A 6,779-nucleotide genomic window follows, 5' to 3' on the forward strand; every position below is an offset into this window, starting at 1 on the left:
TTACTATTTGACCTTAAAAATCATACCACCCCAGGGCCTGCCCCTCCGTCACCCCACAGGGGGAGTAGAGGATGAGGTATGGGAGGAGGGGAGTGGGCAGGGCTGCCTCGTGTCCAGACATCCCCACTCATGCACGGGCCTTGGGGAAGGAACAAACCCGCACCCGAGGGACCCAGGGCCCTGGGACCAGCAGGGACAGCCACATGCACAGACCGTCCAGCTCAGCCCTGGAGTGGCCTCCTCCCTGCTCAGACGTGCATGAGTCTGAGGGGACAGAGGGGCCGGGAGGGACCCAGGGTGGACGAGCCCATCCTGCAGGAGGGACGTGTAGGTGTGACCCAGGAGGAGACTGTGGGAAACGTGGTCTCTGGGTCCTCAGATGTTGGGAGTCAGGGGCAGGGATATGAGGACACAAGGGGACGGACCAGTCGTCAGCAGTGAGGCCACAGGGGCAGGAATCTGACAGAGGAGGCGTCAGGACACGCCGCACGGGTTCGCCAAGCCCAAATCACTCAGTTCCAGGACAGTGTCGGTTCCTGGGGAGCAGGAAAACAGGGACCCGCACACCACATCTCCCTGCACACCCGTCCCTGTGGGGCCTCCCCAGACCAGGGCTGTACTGGAGGAGCAGGGACAGGCTCTCCAGGGTGGGGAGGGGCTGGGCATGGTCACATGTCCTCTAGGGCTGTGCCCTGGACAACCTCTGGGAGGTGTGCTGGGCAGAGACGCTGGGGCCTGGCAGGAGGGGGAGCTGCAAGACTGGGGCCGTCAGGAGGGACAGTCAGTCGGGTTTGTTGAGAGGTTTGAGATTGTAATTCTTAAAGTTATGTAGGGTCAGTGGAAATCTTCAAGCCTTCACCAATTTTCAGGACGTTTGGACAGTGTGATCACGTCCCCTCACATGAGATGGAAATGAAAGTTTGAACACAGCAGCACATGCAGATGAGGATACTAGACTCCATGGGACATAGAAGGAGTGATTACCTGGTAGATAGACTGAATCATTATCCTATGCTGACAACCTACTTATGTTCAATATTGGAATATTTGACAATGTTTTCTTCCTCTTTATTTTTTAATGCAGATGATGGCCCCAGGGGTGACCAATCTCACGGCCATGACAGAGTTCATCCTCCTGGGGTTTCCCACTCAGGGGATAATGGGCTTCCTGCACCCGCTGCTCTTCTCCCTGCTCTACCTGTGCGCCCTACTGGGCAACGGGCTCATCATCCTCATCACCCTGGACAGGCACCTCCACACCCCCATGTACTTCTTCCTGAGGAGTCTGTCCTTCTCGGACCTCTGCCTCATCTCAGCCATGGTCCCCAAGTCCATCGCCAACACTCTGAGGCACAGCAGCTCCATCTCCTTCCTGGGCTGTGTCGTCCAGGTCTTTGTGCTGATTCTTTCAGCAGGTGCAGAGCTGACCCTGCTCACGGTGATGAGCCTTGACCGCTATGCTGCCATCTGCCACCCCCTGCACTATGAGGTCATCATGAGCAGGGACAGCTGTGTGCAACTGACAGCTGTGTCCTGGGTGGGTGGGGGTCTCTATGCTGTGATGAACACAGCTGGAATCTTCTCCTTGTCCTACTGTGGGTCCAGCTTGGTCCACCAGTTCTTCTGTGACATCCCCCAGTTACTGGCTATTTCCTGCTCAGGAAATTTAGTGGATGAACTTGTCCCCATGCTTATTACTTCAGTGTTGTGTATCTGCTGTTTCATTTTCGTCATCATTTCCTATGTCCACATCTTCTCTGCTGTCAGGAAGATCCCATCCACAGAAGGTAAGGCCAAAGCCTACTCCACGTGCCTTCCCCACCTGCTGGTTGTGGTGCTTTTTGTCTCTACTGCATTCTTTGCTTATTTGAAGCTGACTTTAGAGACTCCATCCATGTCTACCTGGTCATTTCTATGTTCTACACAGTGGTGCCCCCCACATTTAATCCTGTCATATACAGTCTGAGGAACCAAGCCATGAAGTCGGCTGTGGGGAGACTCTTGAAGGGTAGACTCACCAAAATATAATAAGGAAGATGAGTTCATTACTCTTTACAAGACAATTATTTTAAATTTTCGCATTATACTGCTCTATATTCTTATAATTATAAAATACATATTAATAATAAAATAAATGTTGAATAAAATAAATAATAACATATATATTAAGATAACTTCATATACCTTAGTTTTTTTGTTTTGTTTTGATTTTTTAAGATTATTTATTTATACAAGCACTGGGTATAGCCAGAAGTGCGAGAGGGTGAGAGAATTCCCTAGAGCCAGAGCAGAGAGCAGAGCAGGCAGAAGGACTGAAGTACCCTGCTGAAGGGAGCAGCGGGCGGCAGGAGAGGTCTGCGCGCCATGTGGGAACCTCCTCTGGTGGCCGGGGAGCAGCCGGGGATCGAACTGGCACTCCAGAGGCTGCAGGCAGCTTCGCAACCCAGTGCTCAAACGCTTCGCCACTGGGGAGGCCCAACCCTTAGTTTTGGTTGTTGCTCTTTTTACCTTTTAGGTGCCGTGTGATATTCCGTGTATACTGGGTTAATTGAACTTCCAGCCACTCTCTGCTGTTCTCCATTTCTGTAGCTCCCGGCCAAGAGAGGAGATGGTTGGGTTTCTTCTCAGTTGTCAGCAGTTGTCAGCAGCAGTTTCATCTGTTGTTATCTCAGTTGTCCATGGGGCAGCATCTCCAGTCTCTAAGGGGGTTTCCCCTCTCATGTCACTGACCCTCACGGTCACGTGTGGGATCAGGGGTCACAGTAGGACAGAGGCCCCTGCACTTAGTGGGTGAGGCCTTCACAGCATAAACAAGGCCGTAGGGTTCAAGGTAGAATCTGAGCAGTCTCGATACACTGTAGAGAATGACCCACACACCTGACGTGGCAGAGACCCTTCTGGAAGCTCTGCTGTGGGTGCCGCTGCATTTACCATAAACACAATCAGCACTTGGTGGACAGCAGAAATAAGAAAGTTAAGTTCCTACGCAGTATAATTACTAAAATATTACAAAAATCATTGGGTGGGAATTTTTGAGAAACAATCTATTCAAAACAAAATGACAGCTAGTAGCCTGCCTTGTATCTAATATTTCCAGAAATCTGTTAGGGATGCCATCCATGACCTCACCCCACACTTCACAGGAGTGTTGTCCGCATTTATTTCATCCCCTAGAGTGGGCGGGTGGGAATGGCAGGACAATGCCCTGGCCGGGCAGGTCATCAAGAGGAAACTCACACAGTGTCTGCATTTTTATGAACAGGTTCAATTGAAAAAAGTCGTCGGATTTATGTGCAAAAAGGTAACACTATCATTTGGTGTGTTCATAGATGTGCACATGATTTGAAGAAGATCTCATTTAGGAAGTGAAGTGCCCCTTGGGTGAGGCTGCTGTCTGGCCTCAGCTCCTCTCCGCTGCATGGTCCTTTGCTTTCCCGTCTGTGATGTTCCATATTTGAAAATTTCACGCCAAATATTTCATGATGAAATGCAGTTCCAATCAGATATCCGACATTCAGTCGCTCTCAGACACTCACCTGGGAAGGGCTGAGTCAGGCTGACCTTGCGTCCAGTCCAGGGGAGCTCCAGGAGGAACCAGGCAAATCCGGAGACCAGCCAGGGGTGGTAGAAGAGGTGGCAGAATCCTGACCTCTGAACTTCTGGGCTGACAACGGCCTACTGCTCTGTTAAGTGATTGGCCTTTTTATTTTTATTGCCGATAAGTGACTCTGTTAATATTAATTCATGATGCTGTTCCACTGGCCAATAAACGTCATGGAATACGATGAGACTCCAGTGTGTGCCTTGAACAAGAAACTGGATCAGACCATTCTAAACGCATGCACTTCACTGCCAACATTTTTGACACCTTGTACAACATAATTAGAATATATAAGTTAATAAAACATTAACTGTTCTAAGTTGTATGAATTCAAACATTTAATCATAATTAAAACCGTTGATGTCTGATTTTTCTCTTACTTGGGTTACTAAATGATTTATATCACTGTTTCTTTTTGTCATGGTGACCTGCTGCTGGCACAGTTGTGGGGATTCAACAGCAACAGCTTTATAAATTCTCAATGTGCCAGAAGTCGTGCATTCCAACTGTTGATCCAGAAGGTCAAGAAATATATTACGAACTTAAATTCACCAGAAAGCATCCAAGGCCAAAGGGAAGGAAGATAATTATTGACCACGAGAAGCTGGGACGCGGGAAGCAGAACTCCCTCCTGTGTCCTCGCGCGCAGGGCGCGGGTCCCTGCGGAGACTGAGGCTGGAATCCACTGGACCGCCAGGCCACCCCTCCCCCCAAGGCTTCATGCCCTGCAGCACCACCACCTGCCACCAGCTCCGCCCGCCATGTCCTGGGCTGACGCTGCCACACGTGGTTTAGGAAAGGCCCGCACCACTCTGCGCGCCCCAACCCCGGGCCCAGGCCCCAGAGCACCCAGCTGTGTGTCCGGCAGATGCGGCGCCCCGGCCGGCGTGGAAAGTCCATCCCTGGGCGCTGGGCCCACCGCGCTCTCGACTCCTCCAGGGCTCCCCGGGGCTCCACCCCACCCTCTCGGGGAGCCGGCGGCCGGGGCTCGGGTGCCGACACCCCGCTGTCTGGGGGCCGCGTGGTGGGGAGCCCAGGGCCACACTTGAGGTGGGGGAGGAGCCTCAGACCTTGCGCCCGCCAGGACAGGTCCCCCGCCAGAGTCGGGTGCGCATAGACGCCGCTGCCCTGGGTCAGGGCCCGCACTGGGTTGGGGGGGCAGCGATCCCCGTCCACCAGTGAGGGGCATGGTGGACGCGAGGGATTCCTGGGCGGGGAGGTGACTATGGTCTTGGGGGGATGGAGTGACCACGGCCGTGGAGCTTGGCGCTGACCGCGAGGCGGGGGCCGTGCCTGGGCAGCAGTGGGGGCCCCCCGGGACCGTCCCCCATGGGCCGTGGCCGGGCGCCCCGGGCTTGATCCCCCACCTGGCTCCCCACACCAGTTCAGGCGGCCTCGCCCGTCCCCTGCGCGGGTGGGGGCCGGGGGCTGGGGGGCGCTGCTGCCCACCAGGCCTGGGTCCGGGCTGGGGACCCCGCGCCCTGCCGGAGCCCCCAGAGAACCCGGAACAGCAGCTCGAGCCGGGGACAGCGCAGGTGGCCTTCCAGGTGCGCCCGGAGCCCTCCTGGTGTCTGTGGGTGCCCCTGGGGTCCCCGGGGTCGCCCCCCATCCTGGGGCACAGCCACCCGGGCCTCGCAGAGGGAGTGCAGGGGAGGCACACTGGGGACAGCGGGGCGTGGAGCCCCCTCCCCCTTTCCAAACCACCCCTGTGAGGTCCGGCTCCTCAGGCACCCCCTGGGCTCCTCCGGGCACCTGGGGGCACCTGTGACGCAGGGGAGCCATGGGGGCCTGAGACCTATCGTGGGGCCACCCTCAGCTGCGAAACCATGGCCGCGCCTCGCAGGGGAGCCCCAGAATAGGGCGCGCTGGGAAGGGGTGATGGGGCGGGTGGGGGTGCGTGCTTGTTGCTCACCCTGCCAGGGCGCCAGGTTGAGGAGCCACGGAGGAGGCGCTGGCGGGCGCTGTGGACACCAGAGAAGCCCCTTGGCTCCCCAGCAGCCTCTGTCTGTCCCCTGTGGGGATGGTCCCGCCAGGAGCAGGGGGGCGGTGAGGGGAACCAGCGAGCAGAAGTGGGTGTGTCCGGTGAGGACCCGATGTGAGGGGTGAAGGGGAGACGGAGACACTAGCCCTCTGCCCGCCTCTTCAGTTCCCAGGCCCAGGCCCCGCTCCGAGGGGCTCTGGGGCTCCCCGCACACCCCCCTCCGCACGGGCTGCGAGCCAGGAAGACTGGACTCAGGCGGGGTGGGCGCGGTGGGGTCCCCTCCGCGCAAGGGGTGGGGGGCTGCAGGGAAAACCAGCAGAAGCGGCGCCCCGGCTGGAGTGACGGGACGCGCCCCAGTCCCCAAATCGCGCTCCACTGCAGGGAACGCTGAGGGCTCGCAGGCGGGCCAGTGGGCACTGACGCAAGGGGCAGCCAACGCTCAGGCCCCTCCACCCCCCAGCAGCACCTCAGCCTGTCTGCCCGCTCTGCCCCCCGCTGTCCTGGAGCCACCAGCCCCTGCCCCGCACTCAGTCATGCCTGGGACACCCAGCAGGGCCCCAGCTTAGCTCAGGGGCGCATCCTGTTCCCAGGGACCCAGGGGATTTCGGAGCCCCAGCACCACCGGACCTGGGGAAGCCCCGCCTCAGCCCGAAGCTCGCTCCTCCACCCACAGGGAGCCCCACCAACGCCGCAAGGCGGCCCTGGGGCAGGGATGGGAACAGGCCACAGCGCCGGCCAGGAAGGCCGCCGATCCTGCTGGGCATCCCTGGCCGGCGAGGCGGGTCACCCCTCCCCCTGCCCCCCAGGGCCTGGCCCGGCTCCGCCCCACGCTGTCCCGGCATAGGCCTCAGCGCCCTTTCTGCGGCTGTGCCTCCTGGCTGCGCTGGCCGGTCAGGCGGTCAGGTCGCCTCTGCCTCTCCCCAGCCCGCCCTCGCCTTCCCGCCGAGATTCTTTTCCTAAAATTTCACTCGGCAAACGCCGGGATCTCCGGCTCTGCTGCCCAGTCTGGCGTTCGGAAGCCGCGGCCGGTGGCCACGGTCTGGCCGGGACGTGCCTCCCCCGCTGCAGCCGACGCCCGGGCGTGGGCAGGGGCGACGCCGCTGATGCCCCGTGGGCTGAGGGCGGCCTCTGTCCCCGGCCGCACGGGCTGGGCCGCCATGCGCAGGGATGGGCCACGCGAAGCCCTCGGCCACGTGG

This window comes from Talpa occidentalis, unplaced genomic scaffold, assembly GCF_014898055.3.
Source record: "Talpa occidentalis isolate TD23 unplaced genomic scaffold, MPIMG_talOcc4v2.1 talOcc4.18, whole genome shotgun sequence".
In the NCBI taxonomy this organism is placed as follows: Eukaryota; Metazoa; Chordata; class Mammalia; order Eulipotyphla; family Talpidae; genus Talpa; species Talpa occidentalis.